The following is a 25,769-nucleotide window of genomic DNA, read 5'->3' as shown; positions in this document are numbered from 1 at the left end:
GAGAGGCTCCCTGTACGGTAGAAATCCCCTTGAGCTTTCACTGTGAGGGAGTATTTCCAGGAGGCCTGAGACAGGCTATACAATCCATACCGTAGATAGGAAGGGCTTAAAGAGCAGCAGTGGGCTCAGTTGAGCCCCTCCCCCACTCCCTCACACCTATGAAGCATGCCAGACTACTAGAGAAGCCCAGGTCTTGGGGCCCTGGCCCTGGCAGGTGGACAGGCCTCTCATTCTCAGCTTCCAGAAAGCAGAGAGCCAAGATGCTTAGGTTTCCTATGAACATGGCTAAAGACACTTCTGAGACAGGAGTGCTGGTGCTGGCGTTTATTTCTGTTTACTTTTCTTTCCTTTGTCATCCTGGGAACTGGGACCAGGGGACTGGCCTCAGAGCAGGCCCCTTCTGCAAGTGTGATCTCCCTGACAAGAAGGCAGGCTGACGTAGAAAGTAATCCAGAGACGAAGCAAGAAGTCTTACGAAACAGACCTTAACTGCTTCCTACAGGGTTCCTGGGCTGAAACCCAGCTTAGAGGGTAGGAGCGGGTTCCCCTACAGCCTCAGTGAGGAGTGTAGTTTTACAACCCCAGATGCAAGGGCTGGAAGGGCTACTGGGCCAGAACCAATGCTGATGACTTGAGATATTGGAACTATTGTTGAGTTGAGCCCATGGTTTACCCCAAACGGGGTGATACTAAATGTTACCTGGCTGGAGGTCACAAGACAAGACACAAGACAAACTATGGGACCACCAGAAGACCCGAAGAGCTGGTCATAGGGGCTGAACAGAAAAAACCCTACTAAGCTGCACCTGGCCAGAAGGCATCATACCACCCGAGGAGCCATTTTGTTGCACGATCTCTTTGGAAAGGTTCCTCTTTGCATTATTTGCTAATGCCAGGACCAGTGGAATGGGAGAATTTAGCCTGAAAACTAGTAGCATCTGAATATTAGGGTAGTAAAAAAAAGAAAAAAGATTAACATTGTACTCGGCTCCTCTCATCATTATGCCTAAAGTTGAACTTGTCCACAAAGGTTCCATGTATGTAGAACATTAGGGAGAAGTGCAGTCCATAGGTATAATTTTTTAAAGTACCTAAGTGACTTAAGAGACTAAAGTCCATTTTCAAAAGTGACTTGGGACCAGATTTGCAAAGGTGTGTAGGCACCTAAAGATGCAGATAATAACGTAGTGGGATATTCAAAAGTGACTTAGTAGGTTAGCTGCCCAATTTCAGTTTCAGTGGCAGTTAGGTGCCTTACCTGCTTAGGCACTTTTGAAAATTTCTTTAGGTACCAATCTGCAACTTTGAAATGCCTGAATACTGTTGAAAATCTGACCATTGGGAGCTTTTAAAAACTTTACCCAGCGTGTCAGTCGAACCAATACAATTCTCTGATTTTTTTCAGAAGCTTATTTGAGGGGGATGGATTTCTCCTTTTAAAAGATTTTAGGAGGTGACTAGTGTTCATCTGTACACTCACTGATGCAAACTCCCTTGCCTTGACACTTTCATGGAAAGTTCTGGCTACTTTACGTTGATTTAGATATGAGATTGTTTTGAAATCTAGGGGGCACTTTCTAATATAGTTCATATGGGAGAGGATGTTTATTTTTAATTGAGGACAGATTAAAAAAAATCCAGCTTCTGTTTAGCTTCAGTTAGCTTTCAGGTGAACAGAGAGATGCAAAAATAAAATCACTAAGGGTTACATTCTACTATCATTACATTTGATTTGCACATTTTTCTGGAATTAGCCCCATTGAAATCAGTGAGTCCACTCACAAAATACGGTGCTGTTCAAAGTGGATATATGTGTGAAAGTGACTGAATCTGGCCCTGCATGTTAAAAATAAAGAAAAACTGAAAAAAAAAGGTCAGGTAGCAACTGTATAGTCCAATGGCAAATCATATGGTTCTTTGTCTGGAATTACACTTTGATGCTTCCTGTGTCAAGCTCTCAAGCATGTTAACTACACTGATCTCAGAACCTGTTAAAGTTTTGAGTTCAGATCTTTAGTAACAGATGTGACCTGAGCTGGAATTGCACTATTTCATGTTCAAAGACCTGAGAGAATTGACATGGAGGAGGAACATCTGATATTGTGCTTGCAAGAAAGATAGTTACAATTTCTTTGGTTTCACATAGCTATTTTCCATACTGTTAGGCATTTTGCCCTTAGGGTCCACTATTTTGCACAGAATGAATTGTTGAGCTTTATTTCCATTAGTCTGAAAGACAAGAGAGTGACACTGAGCAGAAAAGCGAGTGAATACTGAAGTGGGTATTCAAAAAAATCCAGTTTCAAAAGCCTGTGCTGCTCAAATAGTAAAGAAATACAGACATTATTTCTGAGTGTGGTGTGAATGTGTCTCATTGCAGTAGGTGGCAAGACATTTCCCTGAATGACAATGAAGTATTGGAAAGCAATGACATTCTAATCATTGCTTCAAATGTCAGCACAAGGAGAAGGTGGGCTGTGGGTCCCCAGTGCACAAGTTAACAGTTTTACAGTAAAATCACCAGGGAGCAATTAAAGGGAAACTGTTGCTAAGCTTCATGCATTCTATTGCTGAAATGTCTAGAGAAAAAGATCTAATTATAGTCCTAACCTTTCCCAGTGGGCCATGAATGATTCTTCAAATACAGCATGTTGTATTTGGAGGAAGGGTGGGGTGGGGGGGGGGAGAGAAACTTATACTGATGTTACAGTATTTGCACATAATTGGGATCACCAATAGGATGTACCAGTAATATCATATTCTGATAGTTTGTGCCTATGCCTGGTACACTTCTCATTAACTAAAGATGAACTATGTAATAATCATAAATAATGAACTGGAAAAAAACCACAAAATAAAAAATTCAAAGAGAGGGGACTAGAGTTCAAGCTTGTTTATATTCTGTAAGGTGCTTGTCTGTTCAGAAAGATAGTAATTGTGATTTTATAAAAGCAGAGGACTGCAGAGGGTCAAGCAGTTGAAGAAAATATCAGGCTTAAAACCTGGGGGAAATTTTCTCCAGCTTCAATTTGCTCATTTTCTTTTCCCATTTTTGCAAAATTTGGTGCAAACAATTATTTGGTTGCGGGGGCCAAAATTCAAAATTATGAAGTTTTAATATTAAACCAATTTTACTTGAAATAAGCCATTTCTCATGAGTTATTTTAGTATGGAAACTTCACACAACTGGGACCAATTTTGAATTTACCATTAAATGCATATTGAAAAAAAATTTCTAGTTTAAAGCATGTTGCATTTCATTGTTCAGATTTTACACTCAGTTCTAGTCACAGGTTGTGTGAAATCAGCTGGATAGGCCTAGCCAACTGGGAGTTGAGTGCTTTTCCACATAGACATTAATTTCACTCACATTTTCCACAACAAAGAACAGATATTCAGAGTGAAATTCTGTCCCCATTAAAGTCAATAGCAAAACTCCCATTGACTTCAGGAGGGCCAGGATTTCACCTTCCGTCTTCCTTTCTTTTTTATCTGTAGAAAAATGGGATACTACCAGTAGCAGTGGTATAGAAGAGGTTTTTTGTTGTTGTTTTCCACAACTCACTTTACAATATGTAGGTTCCTCTTCTAGTGAAGTAGCCGCTCCTGTTGATAAGAGGTGTAATTTGCCCATGTATGGAATACTGAATGTGCAGTGCAGTCTGCCTTTTGGTCCATTTGCAGTCTTTATGTCACTTAAAAGGAGTTAAATTCACCTCTGGTGTGAGCAGCCATATAAACAAAAAAAAAATTAATCTCTCCTGTGGTTTTTTTGTTTTGTTCTGTTTTTTTGTGATGGGTAACAGGCTGTGTAGACTCTTCGACAAGTCTCAGGAGCTTTAAGAAAGGGGGCTGGAAGGTATCTCTTCTCTAAAGGGTATGAGGTACTCCAGCAGAGGAAGTGAGGCTGCTCTAATTTCCTGCTGCTGTTCATGAATCCAGAGAACCATTCTTGCAGCCAGGGATCACAGGAGCTCAGGGGCAGTTTGTGCATGCCCCCTGTACTCTGACCATGCCTCCTATGCCAGTGGTAGCAATGTAGGGATCTCTGTGCCAATCTTATGCTGGGCTCAGAGATTCTTCCATGTGATGGGACATGCTCCCTCCCCACTAGTGGAAAGGCTAACGAGCATTCCTTCAGTCAGGCAGCACCAATTATGTGCACCTGCAGAGCATGCTCCACCTGGAGAAGTGGAAGCTTCCACGGACTGCTAGTTAGCACAAGTAACAAGGGCAGTACAGCCTGAGGCCATTGCAAAACTTCTCCTTCAACCCTGCTACCCTTTGAAGTAGATGGACACTTGCTCAGTATGAGTGAAGGCCTTGGAGGGCTGCTTCCAGTCACTGTTGTGTGGGAGTCATAGGAAGTGCTACCAAGGGCTAGAGACAAGGGGACTGTAAATTGGGCTCTAGAGAAATCCTGAAGGTGAGCCCTCTTGCTGGGACCAGCAAGATTGCCCTGGAGTGGAGGCTCCATTAGGGGACCCTGAGGCAAGAGACTGAAAGATACTTGAGCTCCAGCCCAAACTCAGGGTCGGCCAACTAGATTGCACACCAGAGAAACTTTCACCATCTGGATAAGATGGCTTTGCAGCTGCTAAATGCCACTAGACTCTGCAAAGTGGCCACAGCAGGGGCAGGATATGGTCCATAAACTGGTATAACACAATTCTGGTGTAATACAAGATCTGCTTCAGCCTGCATTATCTCTCAGTGCATCCCTTCTTTCTCCCTTGCTCCACTGAAATCTTGTAACTCCCACTGCCAGGGAGAGGGGAGATAATAGAGAATGTAAAGATGGTGGATAGCCTAATTGGCTAGGCTAGGCATGTAGAGGGGAGAATGAGAATGGGGGAACCTCCATCCAGGGGCACTTTTTACAGAAGGGTTATGGCTCCAAGTGCTGTTCAGGGGGAAAAAGCAAGGTTCATATGCTCTTGAGAGACTTTCTCCTCGGGTGCTAGCATATTGGCTTGAGCATAGTCTTATAAAATATTGACAGGAAACAGCAGATGGCCAAATTGCTTGCAAATGCTTTTCTATTACAATTTACATTCACCGAGACACTTCCACACTGACATGAGCATGTCATTTTCTGGTAATGTTTGGAATTAGTCCCTTGGGTCACCAATTCTCAGATGATAACTCTGAAACTGTGATTACTTAAATATTTTTCAAATTCTGAAGTACTCTTAAAAGGATACAATTTGCAGCCGTGGGAGCCTTATTATAGTGTTACCATCCATAGAGCTACAGCTAAAGTTGTGTTTGAGTCTCCATCATAAACCCTTAGGTTTTATAGCTGGGTAGTAAGAATTTACTTTGTGTGAAGCATGTTTTACAAGATCTCAGTCAAGTGCATTTTATCCTTTTCCTTTAAAAAAAAAAAGCAACAAAAACTTTTTTTTTCTCACTTTGACAGCTTTTAAATTAAAATAGAGTAGAAGCTGAAATATTTGTTAGTTATTGCAGGCACTTTGTGCTTCAACAACTACAAATCTATTTAAAGAAGGAGTGGAGTTTTCAAAGGTGCCCGATGAAATTAGGTGCTCAAATCTCATAGATGTTCAATTGCTTCCTACTCCCCCATAAAGATGGATTATGGTTAATTCAACAGATTATTTGGATCAATTTTTGAATATTAAACATTAACCCAACTCCAGAATTATTCCCTGACCTCCTCCCTAGAATGCCAAACCTTATCCAAATATTATACAATTCACACTTTGCTAATAAATATAGTAACATTAGGGCCTGATCCTACAAAACTTACACAGGTGAATAAAGTAACTCATGCACATACTTGTTTTCAAGATCCAATTCTAAAATTGTCCCATGTGAGTTTTGATATGTTACTGAAGGAAAACAAATCAGATCCCAACTAGCTTTGCTTTTATTCCATCAAAAAAGTAGAAAAGGAATAAACAAACTAAAAAGTGGCTTTACATTTACTGGTAATCTTAGGCATTGATTCGGGGGGGAGAAAAACCACACGCATAAGTCCCATTGGTTTCAATGAGACATAAATACATTCTTAAAGTTAAAGTAAGTGTGTAAGTGGTTTGCTGAATTGGAGCCCAAGTCAAGATGTTTTGAGTAAAAGGGGAGAAGGAAGAAAGAGAGAAAGGGCTGTAATGTCAAAAAGAGGTGCACCTTAAACAAGCTGCCTTTTATTAATAATATTAACTGTAGTAGAATATACAATACAGTGCCCAGGGTACCAAAGGGACAAGAACAATATGTATAAATAATAGTTAAACTATAATGAAATTTACTATACATATTTCTAAAACAACAAACAAAAAACTAAGACAGAATGGCATCAGTGTAAGTGTTTTTTTACATGGTTCCTAAATCCCTGCCATAACATTCTAAATGTATTGCTAACATCTATATAAAATAAACAAGTAATAATGTATTAAATAACATCTTGACATTAACTCAAAATAGTTACTAGCATCCTCTGTCAAAAATCTAGTGCTGACACACATGAAATGGTTCTGGAATTCAAATGTTAATAACTTTCCTATTAAAGTTGGTCAGAACATTTCTAACAAAATGCAATTTCCTCACAATATGCCCTTTCTTCAAAGCCAAAACATTTTGTGGAGACATATCAGTTTCCACCAATATGTCATCAGGAAGGATTTTTGTAGTCCAGCTCTCCCTGATCACTTCTATCTATATATATACATATATGAGAGACCCGAATGAAAAAACTTAGGTTTTTGATCAAAAAACAAATGTTTTGACAAAATTCTGTTTCATGACATTTTGAAGGTTTTGTTTTTCTTACAAGGCAAATGAAAACAAACTTCAGAACCTCAAAAGTTACCATGAAATGGAATTGTCCTCCTCCAGGCAGCTTGAACTCTTATTTTCAGACCAATTCTTTGTCAGTTTATAATGAATTCTGTGCTGATCCAAAGCTGGTTGAAGTCAAGGGAGATCCATCTTTCGACGCCAGTGGGCTTTCTATCAGACTCTAACTGAACTAATAAAGGTAAAGTGGAGAGCTGAATATTTAAAGCCATCTTTGTACTCTTTGATCCTGGACCAGCTTGAGGGCTGCTCTATCTTGTGCCTGCTTTATGAAGCCCAAAGGGTAGATACCAGATAAGCCCCAGCCTGGGAAATCCCATGTGTCCTTCTCCTTTGCCATGCCTCCAACAGCAATAGCTGGAAGAGGGATGCCATTGGTGTAGGAGCTACACCACTGGAGGATCCTCCTACATAGATATGGCCCTTCCAAGGCCTACTATGCCATTTTTAGGGTCTGATTGAATCTATGGTGTAATATAAAGAAGCACTGCACAATGGAGAATCTAGCCAAGAATTGTTCAACATAAAGGAAATGTAGACATCAGTCCTTGTGTTACAGAATGTTATTGACTTTATTTATCTGTACTGGGTATGAGCAATAAAGAAAATAGTTAATAAAAAAGTGATAAACTGTATTACCCTTCAGTACTTGATAAAACCAATGACTCCCAACTGATTGCAACATAGCAATAATGGAACATAAGGGTGTGGGCTCTGAATTTCTTTTGTTTATTCAGGGAGGTTATATAGTACCTGTAGCCACTGTAGTTGTGCATCTGTTTACACCTTAACCCCTCCCACAGACACACACACAAAAGCATAAGTTGTATAAGGAGCCTTGCCACAGGCTGGCTAGCCCTTTAAGGGAGTTGGACTTAGCCATGCCCAGTGGATCAGATGACTTCCCACCTGAACCTGATCAGCCGGGGATTAGATGGTTGGGGTGGGACTGTGGGAGGGCAGGCAATCAGTAGGCTCTGCTGGGAAGAAGCTTGGTAACATCCCTAAGTGCCTTAACAGAACTCAGCTGAGAGAGAGTTGTAGGGGGAGACTGAGTTGAGAGGGCAGTTGGAGAGAAGGAGGCCATGGAAAAGACTAAACCCCAGACAGACATATGGGGGTAAAGATCTCACATAGGAAGAGGTAGACAAAGGGAAATGACTACATGGAAGAAGACCTGAGAATCAGTGACTTGGGAGGAGCTGGGCCTCTAGAGAGAAAGCCCTGTGAGTCAGCGCTCTGTAAAAATAGTGGGAAAGTCTACAGAGCCTAAGATGGGGTTAAATAGTCTATGTTGTACGGAATTCAAGAAGGGTGGTAGAGTTTATGTTCTGTTATGCTTACTCTGGAGAGTGGAATTGAAGATGGACCCTGGTAGGGTGGGATATCTTGTGTTTTTTTATTTTGATTTGTGGAACACTAATTGGTTTGGACATTGGCTACCCTGGAAGGGGGCAGAAGTAAACAGTGAGGTTACTGGGGCACCGAGCCACCACACCAGATCAGCAGCACTTCCTGAGCTATCACAGCACATCAGGCATGCTAACAACACCCCCCATTCCTCTTGAAAGTGTTTAATTCTTGATAAAGAATGGAGCAGGTGAAATGTGGGGAGGAGACTAAATAAATAGAGCAGTGAAAGAGGGAGAAAGAGATGTGGGGAGTTGTGGAGGGTGGGGAACAGAGAAGTGGTGAAATGGGAGATGTATAAAGTGGTGTAACAATGAGACAAACAAGGAAGGCAGTGGTGAAAAAAGGAGAGATTAGGGCAGTAGTGAAACATGGAGTGAGAAACAAGGTGGAGGGGAGTGCAATGGAGGGCAAAAGAGGAGGAGAAGAGTAGAATAGGAATGGAGAGACACCATGCTAAGAAGTGAAACAAGGTGGTGGTGAAGAAACATGCACAGGGTGGGAGAAATAAAGTGAGGAACAAGAAGGGGGGAAAATTGTCTCATGAAGTATGTTACTCCATTTTACACTGGAGTAACCCCATTGATTTCAGTGGAGATACAGCTGCATAACAGTGGAGTAATGGAGTGGCAAATGAGACCTCAGTGAATAATTCTTGTTCCGTAGATTGTTCACAAGCAGTTCTGAGTATTCTATAAGGAAACTTGAATTGTTTCTATCTGGCTTGTTGTTATGTTGAAATTATTCAGCAAATAATAACAAATACATCTGAAAAAAAATGCAGTCTTCTCCTGGACAATGAACAAACAGAGAAATAGATTAATTACTTTGACTAAAGTGTTAGGAATCATTCACTAGTGCTGGCAGATAACACATTCCTTCTCCTGAAAAACTTAATGGTTTTGATATTTGGTTTGATTCTTGATCAGAACAAAACAACAACAGACCTTTTGAAGTTTTTAATTAAAAAAAGAAAGAAAAGACCCACCTGAGACTAGCCAAAGGCTAGCAGAGCCTTGAACTTAGGTCTCCACCAGGCTAGCTGAATATTTTGATCACTTGGCTATCGTGGGGCAGGTGTAGTCCTCTGCTTTTGAACAGAAATTTCAGCCTGGGTCAGAGAAATGTTCCTAACAAAAGCTTTTACTGAAATGTCTTGGTTTCGATGGAAGTTTTGGATTTCATGAATTAGCATTTTTTGACAAGTCTACTAGTCACCCATTTCTGTCTTAAAAGTCAAAATCTGAGAGTTCTCAGTCTATCTGTGGGAGTTAGAGTCCCTTCCATAAGGTTTGCATATGAGTGACAAAAATAGTATTGGTAAGGAGTCATGCTTTGAAATTCACTTCACAGGAAGCCACCTCTTTGCCTCATCACAGTTCTCAATATCTACTAAAAGCCTCCAGTATTAAGACTTAGTTATGTGGGTCCAATGCAAACAAGCAAGAAGAGATGGAGGTTGCTGACTTGTACATCGATCTATTTCCTGACATGGTTCTCTCTATCAGACATATCACTGCTAACTCACGGAGAGAGTTATTACTGGTGCCAAAACAAAAATGAAAGTGACATTTCAAGGACAATTCATCTCTTACATAACAAAACCCTTTTAGCTATAGTGACACAACTAGCTAATGCTATTAAAAAGGAGTTATGACTTAATTTCCGTTACACACAAAAGTACTACATTTAAAGAACATGTTAAGGTTGCAAAGAGAAGCACTCAGAGCATAGGAAAAGACAGAATTAAGGTTGCCCTATGAAACTGTACTTTGGCCCTCTTGTGCATATGAATTAAGATACAGTCTTTAATTACACGATCACATACTATTTTGGAATGGACCTGTTCTGGGGATGAATCAAAGTGGTGTACTATTTGTAGTACTGGGACAGGCAGGTCTAATCACACACTCCCATAGGACCCACTTGAGAGAAACGGGGGGAAAGACTGCTCTCACCTCTTTTAACATACGGCAGGGGAAATGCAATGTGGGCAGCCTCTTTCACTGGTTGAGTACCCTGGGGTCCATCCAGTCCCTCATAGTCCAGGAGGTCTCCAGTTCTGGTGGCATGTACCAGGACCAGCTTCTAGTGTGCCAAGGGGGACTCCACTAACTCCCCAACCATAGAGCACTTCTGCAACCCTGTTTATCTTCCTCCTTCTGGTGTGATGGATGGCCATCTTGGCCAGTGCTAGAAGGAGGCTGATGAGGAGATCTTGTAACTTTGTGGGGCCATGGATGGGGTATGTAAGGCGTGGAGAGAAGTGCAGCCAGAACCTCAGTAAAAGGTTCTAGAGGGGCCAGAAGAGGGTCTGCAATCTGATGCTCTCCATGTGGCTTTTGCCACAAGAGGGGCAAGTGTTGCGGAGTTTGAACTGTGCCAAGTACACACTCGTAGAATCCTCCAGCTAATATCCCCAGCTGGCTGTGGGACCAGAGTGGAGTATAGACTGGCCCACTGGAGTTCCTCATCCTCCTTTGGTGGCAACAGGTCCCACCACTTGGTGTCAGAATGAGACATAAGGGCGAGGAAGTGAATAGTGTGGAGCACGTACAGATGTTTCCTGGGTGTGGCTCAGAGGCAGACAGGCAGGATGGCATTCAGATGACTGAGGTTGCGTGGTGGGGGTGGCTGAGGAGGCTCATGGGGCAGGTGCCCGATCACAAGATCTGGAGGGCCAGGGCTGAGATGCAGACTGGGAGCACCATCCCACAGGGCTTGCTTGAGGAAAGTGAGAGAAGCAAGAGTCAAGGCTGCCCAGACCTCCTGGAGCACATGATGGGGGACACGTGGCGTGGACAGCCCCATGTACTGGCTAAGTGCCACTAAGTCCACCCGGTCCCTCCAACCATAGTCCAAGAGGTCTCCAAGTCTGGTGACTCAGGACCTCCATCATATCACCGTGGACTCCGCCACCTACTCACTAAGGGGTGGATTGTGTAGCAGGGGCTCTATAAGGAGGTCTTTCCCATCGGTGACTGCTGCTGACCTGCTCACGGAAACAAGCTTCCAGGTCCTGGTAAAAGATCGGCAGCTCAGAGGGATGTTAGGGGCGACCTCTTGCAGGGAGAAAAAGAGCTGCATATTGTGTCAGAGGCAGCAGAGGAAGATGTGCCAGCATGCTCCATGCTGGACTACCTGAACCGTAAGGGAGTTCTGCAGGGCCTGAAGGTGGAAGGTGTGGACCTGGCTGTGGATATAGACCAGGCTCTGGCCACCCTTGTCCAGGGGAGACTCAGGACCCCTGCAGAGACCCAGTGCAGTCATGTCCAGAAAAACCCAGGATCATCTTCTGGATGTTGGCCTTGGAAAGTGTGTAGTGAATGAAACAGGGGACTCAGGAAGAGAAAGGACAATCTCTCATGGTTAAGGCAGTTGAATACGACCTTCGGGAACTGAATTCTATCCCTGCCTCTTCCACAGAGTTCCCATATGATGCTAGTCAAATCTCTTAACCGCAGATTTTTACAGGTGGTCACTAATTGTGCTTCTCACTTTATGGCTGAATTACTTGAATTCCCAGGTTGTGATTTGCAGAATCACTGAGTGCTCACCAGTGCAACTAAAGTTAATGGGAGCTGCGCTTTGAACATAGATACTGCTATATAATGCTAAGTGCTCTGAAAAATCAGGTCCTACGTGTCTCAAATTGGGCACCCAAAATTAGTGAATACTTTTGACCTTAATCTGTCTTTGCCACAGTTCCCCATCTGTAAAATGAGATAATACCCCCTCATCTCACAGGGGTATTATGTATTTATTTTTACTAATAGTTGTGAAACACTCAGATGCTACAATTACAAGTGCCATAGAAAAGCTCATGAGGAAATCAGTAATTCTGTCTTCAGAGCGACAAACTTAATAGGTGGTGCTATCAGACCTGCCTATAAGATCCAGCAACAGTATAATGAGGCTAAATGCTCAGTTAGCTCCTCTTGAGGGAAAATCTGCAGGAACAGGGTAACAGGAAGGAAATCTCCAATAGGTTCACTTCAGAGAGATTTGTCCCTGTTCCCGCATTGAAAGGAGAGGGTGTAGGATTTAGGGAATAAGCAGGAGGCCAGAACCATTTGCAGATATGTCTGTGCCAACTGTGTGTCCTTTATGTCCCTGTATCACACTCCATGGGAACTTCACTGTAAGGGTTTCTCAGTCCGATGGCTGCCCATTGGCCCTGCTGTTAAGGAAGGATCCCCACCATGGAGTGGAACCAATACTGAATGGGGGGGACATTATCTTTCTGCTCTCTACAGATTCTTGTACTGTTTCAGTCACATTGTATCTGACCTGAATCTCATAGGGCAAGGAGTGGGACAGTGTCCATCCCCACCAGCCTTGATCCCACCCCAAACCAACTACTGCACCACTCCCTGCCCCCTCTCTGCCACACATCTTTGGACCTGTAGAGTACCCTGTATGTCACCTTGTGGAAGGAGGACTGTTGTCACTCTGGTGCCTAAGCCCTGATTCTGCATATGTGATCTGCATAAAGACGGTTCTATCCATGCACTGATCTCGGGATCTCATCAAGACTAAGCAATTATATATTGCTTGGTATAAGTGCTCCATTGTAGGGGGAACAGGGAAATAATATCTCTTCAAATTGTCACAAAGTATGATGACAACATAATTAAATATGGATTTTAGTAATACTGATATATATCAATGGTAGCTGGGCCGGGCTCATCAACGGCAAAACTACTAAAAGCCAGTCCGCACCCGTTTTCTACAGAGTAGCTGCTCTTAGTGGTGCCTAAGAATAAACAGGCCAAACCACACTCATGCTGGTGCACTTTTTTCTGTCACTGTCTAAAATGGAATAAAGTTTTTTCTTGTAAAGAGACAATGTCAGTTTAAAGGTATTGTACTTTATCACTGTTATTAGTGGCATGAAAAGGAGTACTTGTGGCATTTAAAGAGACTAACAAATTTAGTTAGTCTCAAATAAATTTGTTAGTCTCTAAGGTACGCCCACAAGTACGCCTTTTTCTTTTTGCGAATACAGACTAACACGGTTGCTACTCTGAAACCTGTCATTAGTGACATGGTACAAGAAATAATGTAATCATTTAACAGGAAATCAACTCTAAATACCGAAAGGGACTGAATAAAAATGTCAATAACATTATGAGATTTACAGCTCTCCAGAAATGACGAGGATCAGTTTAAGAGGAAGTTCTGTTGAAAGGAAACTGTAACCACGAGGTATTGTGAGTATGTGAAAATAAAAAATGATGATTAATGAACACAATTTGTTCATTATCTATTAAGGCACAAAAGGCAGTATATCAAAGAGCAGGCAAAACATTTATGTGTTGTAAAGCTTATGTGAAGTGAAAAGTCTTCAAGGTAAATTCAGCCAAAGTTTGTCAGTAGGATCCACAGAGGGTATTTAATTGTTCTACACAAATAATTCCAGCACTTGAGTCAAATAAGAATTCAGAAAGAATAAACAGATGCTGATTCAGAAGTTATAGTGATTTCATCCTGCTGGGTTTGAACCAAGTTTATTATGTTGGAGAAATCGGGAGACTGATAGTGCTGGACTGTGGACTGATAAGTTATATGGTCTTTAAAGTTTTCTTGGCTTTATGTAAAGTGGATTTTGAAAAGAAGAGACACTGCAGTAACAGAAGAAACACAAGGCCTGATTCAGAACCCCTAGAAATCAGTCAAAGGACTCCCAGTGATTTCAATAGGTTTTGGATCAGGCCTACAGAGAGTGCCAAGTTATCTAAGGTGCTATAACACACCAAAAAACAGGCCTTGTGGAAGCATTGCAAAGACCATTGAATTGTGAATGGCAGAGGAGAACCCAGGGCCTCATTATTGAAACCTCTGAAATTCCAAAAGCAAAACACCTGCATGTGATCTGTTACAGTATGGACCTTGGGTTCTGGGAACAGAATTCATAGTACTGTAATACATTTACAAATCTAAAGCACTAAAGGACTGTTGTCTCACTTAACTGTGTAAAGATGTGTTGCAAAACTTTGGTTTTGATGGCACCAGCTCAACACTTTGTATGAAACAAGGATTGGACTTTGATTGTTCCACACCATCTTTTCAAAAAGGTTACCTGTCAATGAGCCACCTAACACTGTGGGGGCAGTGGGGGGAAAGAAGCTTAATGCCTTCAAGAAATTGCTTAGCAGAAGCTGAAAAACAGTAAGATTGGAAACTCAGTCATTTGTCTGTCTACCAAGTATCCTTGCTATTGATAACAACAAAGACACAGTTTCCTTCTGTATGCTTTCCTTTCCCTACTCTTTTGAAATATTTTGACCTTGATTGATCCTTCCCTGCTATCGGAAAAATGTGCTCTAGTTTGATCATGAATTTTATAATGTAAGTTGTCAAGCAGCACTGAAGTAATTTATTAATTTGCATAATGTTTTTACTGTTGAAGGAAGATAAACTGCACATTCTTAAGTTAATACATATGTCTCCCCCCAAGCTGACACCGAATGTATGAACTTACAAAATAATGAAGGAGCAGTTGTCCCCTCCATATTTGTCAATCTTCTCTTTATCGGTCTTGATTATTTTTTTCCTCACTGACACAATAGCATAAAATTGTTAAGAATAGGCAAATAGGTTGGAATAAATTATAAGCCTACCTAATACTTGTGCCTTTTAAATGTTTCCATGAAGCTGAACATGATCATAAACATATAGTAGCATACTGACAAAAAGAACTGTTTAATTCCATTGTGAACATTGTATTTTTCTGGTAGGTCCAACTGGACTCTGTATGGACCTGATCCTATGATGGGTTGATGAGCACATCCCATGACCTATGTTCACATCAGTGGTAGCTAAGGGTGTACAACACCTCACATGAACATCAGACCCTGTAGGGCTCCAGCTGTCCTCTCATGTAGTGTCATCAGTATATGGGTCATTTACCTATATACTTGTATGTCCTTTAATAGAACAACAAATAACTTAGAATAGGGTAATTACCCATCTAGATAAGTATTAAACATTATAGTATACTGAAGTATAGTCTGGAGGAATGGCCCCAGTGATTGGACACAGGCACTCCTGAAGTCTAATCCTGTCTCTGCTACTGATACTCTCTGTGGACTTGAGCAACTCACTTCACTTTGCTGCCTTAGATTCACCTGGATGTGAAATAGGGATAATGGAACTTGCCTATCTGCCTTTCCAGGATTGGACAGTAAAGATGATGTGGTGACTTGAAGAAGCTGTCTATGTACAACTTAAAAATACCAATTGATTTTATGAAATTGCTGTAACATTGAGTGCCTCAGTAGATATGGAATCAGCCATCTGCTACCAAGACTGGTGTCACATTTCTCCCAGACCACAGTCAATGGAGTCATTAACCTAAATAGTCTCCCATTCAAATGGGAGCACCTTAGAAAAGTGGGATGACTTTATCCTAGGGGAAGCCAGTTATCCCCAACTTGTCTGCTTGGAGCGGTGGAAATTCCCCATCAGGACAGGAGAACAAAGGCAGAGGTGTTTACTGCTGGCTTGTAAAAACTCAGAGGCTGGGATGTTCAGGAACACAAAGGTCTTGCATTCTGACCTGGGGGAACCATTTGATTGCCAGAGAAACACAAGCTGAAGGGAGCTTGCTGCAGAATCAGAGAGGAAACTCCATGATAAGGAAGAGAAGAATGAGTCCAAGAGAGGGGACCTGGGACCCTGAAAAGACCCTGAGCAAATCCTAAGGAATGCTCAAGAGTGGTAAGAACTCTGAGGGAGGGAACTGCATGCTGGTGTGTAATTTTGCCTAGATCTCTCTATCTCTTGCGATTTGTCTATGTGTAAAATGTGTGTGTTTAAAAGTTACTTTTTAAAGCATCTAAGGTCCAGGCTTCAACTGTCTTGTATCCCAAAGGATTAAGATGTAAACCAGAGTACCTATGAGGGTGGAGCTCTGGACAGGGTGTGCTTAAACTACTGGGGAGAGTTGTGATGGGGGACGGGGAGACAGGTCATACCTAGTCTCCGACAGCTGGACTACATGCTACCGCTGCTGAGAAGAGGTACCAAACAGGGATTCTGGATCAATGGAGTGGGCCTTGAGGCCAGAGCCAGTGTCGAGCCTGCTCAGGGGAACTCAGAAGTGGATCCATCATGCGGGTGTAAACCCAGCAGCCTAGTAAGAGTTCAGCAGGGGGAGCTCAACCAAGACTGTGACAGAAGCCCTTACAGAAGCTCTACATAGCCTGAGGCTTCCCCTACCCACGTGGAATACTTCTGGGGCCAGTTTGACCAGATTTTGGGGTGCTTTGCATCAGCAGAGCTAAACCAAGCAGCTCTAGTATACAGGCATAATGTCTTACTGGTGTAGACATACCCTTGTAGACATACCCTGAATGACTACACTGGAGCTGCAGGTGTCATTTCCAGCTTGGGTAGATATACCTGTGTACTCCAAAAACAGCAGTGTAGCCACAGGGGCCTGGGTGGTGGGATGGGCTAGCTGCCCCTAGTACAATCCTGTTTGAAACCCTAGATACGTACTCGAGGTAGCTTGTGCATCTCACCACCCATGGAACTGGGGTAACACTGTTACTTTTGAGCGTAAGCTTTTGTGGGTAAAAACCCCAGAGGTATCTGAAGAAGTGGGGTTTTTACCCACGAAAGCTTATGCTCAAATAAATCGGTTAGTCTTTACGGTGCCACCAGACTCCTTGTTGTTTTTGTGGATTCAGACTAACACGGCTACCCCCGATACTGTTACTTTTAGCATGCAGGCTCGATGACAGCTAGAGCAGGTATGCCTACCCCAGCTGAAAATTACATCTCCAGTTCCAATGTAGACATGCCCTCGGAACCATACATCTGTGGAATGTAAACTTAGATTAGATGAGACAGATGAAAGTCCACTCTCCTCGCCACAATGTATTTCTTTAGTCATCTCAGGGGAGATCTTCAAAAGACCACTTACGCACCCATCTCCAATTGGCAGTCAACAAGAGCTGGGTGCCTAACTACCATTTATGCCTTCCCTTAATCTTTTCCTCCCTCCACCTCCTACTCACATTTCCCCCGCCTTTCAGAGGGAGCAGGATGGACTCTTAAAGGAGTGACCTCTCTATTGGGAATCAGGAAGGAGTTTGGAAGGGAGCTCCTGCTATACAACGCTTTTGCCCAGTGAACTGTTAGCAGGTATGCCGCTTTATCTAGTGAAGTGGAAATTTTAAATGTCAAGCAAGCCAGTGGAAGGAGCCCCTGGAGGCAAAAAGAAGATGAATGATGCCTCCCTGTCTACATTTCCTTGCTTCACAGTAACTAATAGAGTAAGCATTAGTTTTCTTTAGGGGCATTGCTCCAAACCTCACTTCAATATCCTGCTTAAGTGTTCCAGTAAAATCCTCAGTCTTTTCACAGTTCTCTCTCATGATACCATATTCTGATGAATGTTGGCAGTGACAAATGACAGCATGGCTATCTATGTAGCAGTTCTCATTTGCATTCTCTCCACTTCCCCTCCATCATCTCTTTGGAATAAAAAAATTAAATTTAAAGACAGCACTTCTGAGAATGACATTAACGCACCAAACACTGCGGCAGTTTTAGCAAGGCATTATTGGGGTACCTGGCATTGGCACTGTCGGAAGACAGGATACTGGGCTAGATGGACCTTTGGTCTGACCCAGTATGGCCACTCTTAAGTTCTTATTACCATGGTATAAAATACCTTCTGATTGCTGTGGATTCGCAGGTGTCTGACTGTAGAGACATCTGAAAAATGGGAAACATGTTTGCTTGAAACATTCCTCCATTTTCAGTGGAAAAAATATTTTCAAGAGAAATTTTGCTGCTCAGAAAATGTGAAAATGTTTCCCATTTTTCTGAAAAAACTGTTTTGAGGGAAATTTGGATTTGATAGTATTTTACATGCACTAATCATGGGAGCCATGATTCAGCACATGCTTAACAACCTTCTGCTTGGTTTGCTGAATCAGGGCCTAACTTTGCACTGGTTAATTCCTATACAAGGGGCAAGACAGTGGAGAATCAGGCCCCTTATGAATTGGACCAAATATATATATCTATATTAGGGCTGTCAAGTGATTAAAAATATTAATCACGATTAATCATGCTGTTAATAATAGAATACCATTTCTTTAAATATTTGTGGATGTTTTCTACATTTTCAAATATATTGATTTCAATTACAACACAGAATGCAAAGCGTACAGTGCTCACTTTATATTTTTTATTACAAATATTTGCACGGTTAAAAACAAAAGAAATTGTATTTTTCAATTCACCTATTACAAGTACTGTAGAGCAAGCTCTTTATCACGAAAGTTGAACTTAAAAACGTAGAATTATGTACAAAAAATAACTGCATTCAAAAATAAAACAGGGGATGGATCAATTGATGATTACCTGTTTTGTTCATTCCTTCTGGGGAACGTGGCATTGGCCACTGTCAGAAGACAGGATACTGAGCTAGATGGACCTTTGTTCTAACACAGTATGGCCACTCTTATGTAAAACTTTAAAGCCTACAAGTCCACTCAGTCCTATTTCTTGTTCAGCCAATTGCTCAGACAAACAAGTTTGCTTACATTTGCAGGCGATAATGCTGTCTGCTTCATGTTTACAATGTCACCTGAAAGTGAGAACAGGTGTTCTCATTGCACTGTTGTAGCTGGCGTCGCTAGATATTTATGTGTCAGATGCACTAAAGATTCATATGTCCCTTCATGCTTCAACCATCATTCCAGAGGATATGCATCCATGCTGTTGATGGGTTCTGCTCAATAACGATCAAAAACAGTGTGGCCCGACTCATGTTCATTTTCATGATCTGAGTCAGATGCCATCAGAAGAAAGTTGATTTTCTTTTCTGATGGTTTGGCTTCTGTAGTTTCAGCATCAGAGTGTTGCTCTTTTAAGACTTCCGAAAGTATGCTCCACACCTCGTCCCTTGCAGATTTTGGAAGGCACTTCAGATTCTTAAACCTTGGTTTGAATGCTCTAGCTATCTTTAGAAATCTCACATTGGTACCTTCTTTATATTTTGTCAAATCTCCAGTGAAAGTGTTCTTAAAATGAACTGTGCTGGCTCATCATCCAAGACTGCTATAACATGAAATATATGGCAGAATGCGGGTAAAACAGAGCAGGAAACATACAATTCTCCCTCAAGAAGTTCAGTCACAAATTTAATTAACAAGCATCATCAGCATGGAAGCATGTCCTATAGAATGGTGGCTGAAGCATGAAGAGGCATACGAATGTTTACCATAACTGGCACATAAATGCCTTGGAATGCCAGCTACAAAAGTGTCATGCGAACGTCTGTTCTCACTTTCAGGTGACATTGTAAATAAGAAGCACGCAGCATTGTCTCCTGCAAACGTAAACAAACTTGTTTCTCTTAGCAATTGGCTGAACAAGAAGTAAGACTAAGTGGACTTGTAGACTCTAAAGTTTTACATTGTTTTGTTTTTGAGTTCAGTTATGTAACAAAAAAATCTACATTTGCAAGTTGCACTTTCACAATAAAGAGATCGCACTACAGCACTTGTTTGCGTTGAATTGAAAAATACTATTTCTTTTGTTTATCGTTTTTACAGTGCAAATATTTGTAATAAAAATAATATAAAGAGAGCACTACACTTTGTATTCTGTGTTGTAACTGAAATCAATATATTTGAAAATGTATAAAAACATCAAAATATTTAATAAATTTCAATTGGTATTCTGTTTAAAGGTGCAATTAAAACTGTGATTAACCATGATTAATTTTTTTGAGTTAATCACGTGAGTTAACTGATTAATCAAGAGTGCTACTCTATCTATCTATAGCAAATTGCTGGCATAATTTTTATACATGTAATTGCATGCAAAATACTGGACATCTGAGATGCTTGCAGCAACAGGTGTGTAGCTCCTGTAAATTTTGACTTATCTAGTTAGTTTTGTTGCCACGTCAAAGAAAACTGAATGGGCATCATTTTCCTTTTTACTTCATCAAAATGTTTGTTTAGCTCAAGGCTATAATACTGAATACCTCCCACTTGCCTGGCTGTTTCCTACAGTCCTTTCCTAGGTTCTTCCTTCTATCCTTCCTGCTGATTTTACATCCTGAGGAAGAGCCCACTGCTACAATTGTGTGGGATGACCATTGTTCTGACTGGGTGGAAAATGGCTCCAATTATTGTCATGATACTGGATGGCTGGAAAATAAAACTGGTTGGAAAATATTGAGGAAAACAAAATTTAAATAAGAAAGGGAAACAAATGTGTGTGGGTTTTTTTTTCCCAGCTAACTCTAGTGGCAAATGAGCATGGGAGGAAAAGGAGGAGGAGGAGCAGTTGCTTCTCTCACCCACAGAAGTTGATCCAGTAAAAGGTAATACCTCACCCACCTGGTCTCTCTTATATAATCAGTGGAAGAGATACCATGGTCCATTATTTATTTATGTTGGGTACCAAACCTAAAGAGGAAGGGTGAAATATTTAAAGAGTGCAAACTGTAAGGAGGCAGAAAAATTGCTTTCAAGTGCTTCAAGAGGAAGCTCCATCCCTTGAGAATTTTACAATTAGAATGAATAAGACAGAAGAAAAATATAACGTGGAACATAATCCTACTATGGTGCAGGGAATAGATTTGTAACTGATCTTTTCCATCTTTAATTCCTCTGATTCAAAAACTGTGTATTGGGTGTCTTGCTGCCTCAACCCACTGTGGGAATGGAATGAGTGGTCAGCCAGAAAACATAAAAAAGAGATTAAAAAAAGCAAGGGGGTGGGGAAGCCTCCCACTATAGATGTATCTGGCAATGCTAACAGATATGTCAGGAAGACTGAGTTCTCAAGTGACCACCTTGGACATCTAGACCTAGGCAGCCAAACCGAAATGGATGACAATAATAATTAGATTCTGACAAGTGAAAGACCCACAAGAGGGTAATTTTTTCCAAGAGGAGTTAATGAAAGGAGAAGGACACATCTGAATTTTGCAAAGAATCTAAAATGTAAGCGTATCATCAAAGAGCCTTCTAAGTATCTGGACCCTTCCCACTAACCTAACAGTGTATATAGAAATGCCTGGTACATTGAAAATTGATCACAACTGAGGAATGTTAATCTGTGTTCACTTCCTGTACAGTAGCATTCAGGGTGACCCACAGCTATTATTCAGTCAGTATCAGACCATTTAATTTTCTGCTTCAGTTCCTTTCCTGCTCCTCTCCCCCAACCTCAGCCTTAGCCATTCACCATCTTCCCTTTTGCTGTTCTTCCTCCTTTGTGACCTCTGTGTATGCCCTAGAATATGTTTTATGAGAGGTTGAAGCCCCCAAGTGCAGTATCCATCTTCTTTTATCAAATCCCACTTGCAGAGAGTGTTAATAGCACAATAAGCATTTAATAGCCAATATATGTAAACAAAACTTGCGCTACGCAATCCATTGAATTCTTAGCAAGATGAATGCTAGCCTTGTTGGTATAGCTTTGATTCTGGCTGACTTTCAGGTTGTTTGGCTTCTCTACTTTAATTATTAAAGAAATAGCCAGAACCCATTTCAGGTGGATAAATACATCAAAACTGATATTAAATTTGTGAAGTGGAGGAAAAGTTACCTTCACAAGACTGCACTTGAATCAGATGACATCTGATAGAATATGCCAGTCAATTGCTTTACTTGAAATGCAAAGTTCCAGTAGATACTGCTTCTTTCACTGCTTGCTCGTATTATTCAGCTATTCCTCATCAGTAACATGTGAACTGCACTCTATTTACACATCAGTTGCAAGACACCAATTCCCTACTTCAGTGTGAACCTGTCTCCAGGCTATTACTGAATGCAGGTGACATAATACTCAAGAGCTGATTCAGTAACACCATCCAGCTGATCCTTCCATTATCCAAGCCTGACTGCTCCCTGTTCTGTTCATCATGGAAGCAAAATTCAAGGAGTTTGAGAGAAAAAAAGGACGGAGCAATTTAAAAAAAAAAAAGCTGCTGTTATCATGTGAGAGTTTATAAGCAGAGAATGATTCAGAATAACAGTATTTGTCAGACGGGCAGATTACCTACAAAAGGGTCCAGATTCTCAAAATTGGCCACATCGTTATTACAACTTTATGTGCAGCTTCAGTAACTTAGTGGATAAATATGTTATTGCACGCACAATTGCTGCAGCCACACACTCACAATTTTGAAAAACTGGACTACACATGGATATTTGGTGGGACATTGACAAGATCCTCCCCTTTATTAGTAGTGACAGATTACTAATGTAGAGAGAGCTAGGTGTTGTAACATGATAGTGCACTAACCTCTGGATTCTAAACCAAAATCTGGCATTTATCACAAGCATCTACAACCAGGGCTTTACCAATCTACCCAATGCGTACTCTAACCCAAGAACAACACCTACTTGACAGTCTAAAACACACCAGTGATCCAAGCTACATTGCCTCCCAAGCCGGGGCCCCTTAAAACCAGTCTCCCACTTCTGGGGTTCCTCTTGCTGTTTGGGCCCAAAGACTCCAGTCTCCTGCTGGCGGACCTTGTGTCAACAATTTGTGCCACTCGCCCACACCAAAACACACACAAATTAATGCTTCCCCTGCTCCCCTGCCTTTGAGTCCACTCCCTGCTGTTGGTTAATGCTGAACCTCCTTCCCACACCCAAACAATTAATGCTGGCCTCTCAATACCTTGATGCCGGGCAGCTCCCCAAATAAATACATTTCTACTAGACCCCCATTCCATAAATTAGTACCGGACAGCTTCTGTCCCCAATAAATCACTTTAAGCTGCCTTCCAATGCACATTACAATTAATGCTGGGCAAGTCCCCCACCAATAGATCGGTTCAGGGACTGTGATACTTTTAAATATAAACTGTACAAATGCCTCATGCTGTTAAGCATCAGGAGCTGGATTTAGAAAACTGATTGCACACTACAGTTATTTTAAACAAAGCCACACAACTGATGTAACAAAATGTCAGGTATCATCAACTCCACCCCTAGAATAAAACATTGTTTATAGAATTATACAACCACCTCCCAAAAGCCGTAGAACTTAAGGGGCATTTACAATGCCATAGAGGCCATATTTGTTCCTCATATGTAATCATTGTCACTTCTTTGGCTTCCAGGTTCTTGGAAGGATGTATTGCCTATTCTCAAGTTCAGCTTTATAGAGTACATGGATAAGCTCTACAGGTCCACCACTTCTCCCCATCTGTTCCTGCAGTGAGGCATGTTGGGTCTGCTACTGACAAGAGGCTCTCAGATTTGATCCTTAGACTCAGTTACTTTCCTTTACACTCACTAATATGTGTCTTAAACCAAGTAACACAGCATCTCTGCATTTGGCCTATAGAATTACAAGACTCGAAAGACAGCAAAACTCTATTAAACTATAGATTTGTAGATGCTAAGGCCAAAATGGATTGTGATCATCTAGCCTGACCTCCTACATAGCTCAGGCCATAGAACTTCCTGGCAATAATTCCTGTTTGAACAAGGATATAAATCTTTTAGAAAAATATCCAGTCTTTCTTTGAAAATCTCCAGTGATGGAGCATCCACCATGAGCCTTGTTAAATTGTGCCAATGGTTAATTACCCTCACTCTCAAAAATGTTTTGCTACTCTGAATTTGTCTGTCATCTACTTCCAGCTATTGGATCTTGTTATATCTATGTCTGCTAGACTGCAGAGTCCACTATCAAATGTTTTCTCCCCATGTAGGCACTGATCCAGTCCCCCTTAACCTTCTCTTTGTTAAACTAAAGAGCTTGAGCTCCTTGAGTCTATCACTATAAGGCATGTTTTCTAATCCTTTATTCATTCTCATTGCTCTTCTCTGAACCCTCTCCAATTTATCAACATCCTTCTAGAATTGTGGACATCAGAACTGGACGCAGTATTCCAGCAGTGCCAACTATAGAGGTAATATAATCTCTATACTTCTACTCGAGATTCTGCTCTTTGTGCATCCAAGATCACATTAGCACTTCTGGCCACAGCATTGCACTGAGCGTTCGTGTTCAGCTGATTATTCACCATCACCCCAAGTCTTTTTCAGAGTTGCTGCTTCTCAGGACAGAGCCCACCATCCAGTAAATATGGCCGACATACTTTTTTACTATGTGTATAACTACATTTGGCCATAGTACAACGTGTATTGTTTGCTTGTGCACAGTTTACCTAGCTATCCTTGTAGCTCACCTGCCTCTCAGTGCAGGATTGTTCACTACTTTATATTTTCACCTGGTTTGTCCATTCATTTCAGCTTAAAAAGTTTCATGTGATTGGGATTCCAACTCATTCCATGAGTGTCTAAGACAGTGCCACAGTTAGGAAATTTGGTGGGCCCCAATTTATGGTGGACAGGAAATGACCAAAGCTCTGATGACACTGCAAGTAATTTATACTACATATTATATAGTATTGCATATTATATTTGAAGGCCAAAGGCAGGATTGTAAGAGGGGGAGCTGAGTGCAGAAAAGAGATCTGAGTTCAGAGAACCTGGCAGCTGGGCTGGCCAGTGTAGAGGGGCAATCTCTGCAGCCTCACAGACAGGCACAAGTTAAACCAGGGTGGGGGAGGGCTGTGAGTACATGCGTGGGGCTTAGAAATGAAGTTTTAAAATGACTCTCAATGAAGTTGTCTGGGTCCAGGAGAAGTTTGCAGTGCTGAGCAGAAGCAATTGTATTGCTGGCCCAACTGCGCTGCTCTGCTCTGCTCCCAGCTGGTCAGGGCATTCCTCAGACAAGCCAAGAGCCACCCATTCTTCAGCCAGGAGTTCCTGACCCACAACCATGAAGACATCAGCTTCTGCATTCACAAAGACTCAGATTTGGGTGGCTCTGGGTGCTAATTAGGTGGGCGGTGGCCCACCAAGGTCCACCTGTGCTTATGTCCTTGGTCTAAGAAGTTTCATTATTAGCAAATTTCCCCTGATATCCGTGCTAAATTTTCCTGTACTTAATCTCTTTATTCCAAGCCTCTCAACAGCACTGCTAAGCAATGTAAATCAGATTTGACACATATCCTGCTCAGCAGAGTTATACCTGTCAATCTGTCAGTGCCTAAATGTGTGACACATTATGGGACAAAGACTTGAAATGAGTTACGGAAGGAAAATAATGCAGGTCACAAAGCACAAAACATGAGTCAGCATGTGTCCCTCTCACCGTATCCAACTATGGCAGTCAGTGGGGGAAAGGATGAATTTTCGCCACCAGCACGACCCATGAATAGGTCAGCCAGAATCGCAGCAGCTGAACTTGTGGAGTACAGAGGCTCCAAGTTGCTCTCCCAAAAGAAGACAGTGAGGGGCAGCTAGAGCCATGACTCTGTCCCCTCTCTCCCCCACTCACACACACACATCAGTGAATATGCTGCACCTGTTAAAGGAGAGTTGCAGATTGCTATCTCCACAGCAAACTCTGAGAGTTCTGGGAGCTATTGTGCCTCTCTAAGTCAGAATGCTTCCCAAAAGGCTATGACTAAATGCCATGGCCTTGCCATATGGAGTTAATTTCTTAAGCATTTCGCTAACCTG

Source organism: Natator depressus, chromosome 3, assembly GCF_965152275.1.
Source record: "Natator depressus isolate rNatDep1 chromosome 3, rNatDep2.hap1, whole genome shotgun sequence".
In the NCBI taxonomy this organism is placed as follows: Eukaryota; Metazoa; Chordata; order Testudines; family Cheloniidae; genus Natator; species Natator depressus.
The sequence above is the reverse complement of the archived record's forward strand: the minus strand, read 5'-3'. Positions refer to the sequence as shown.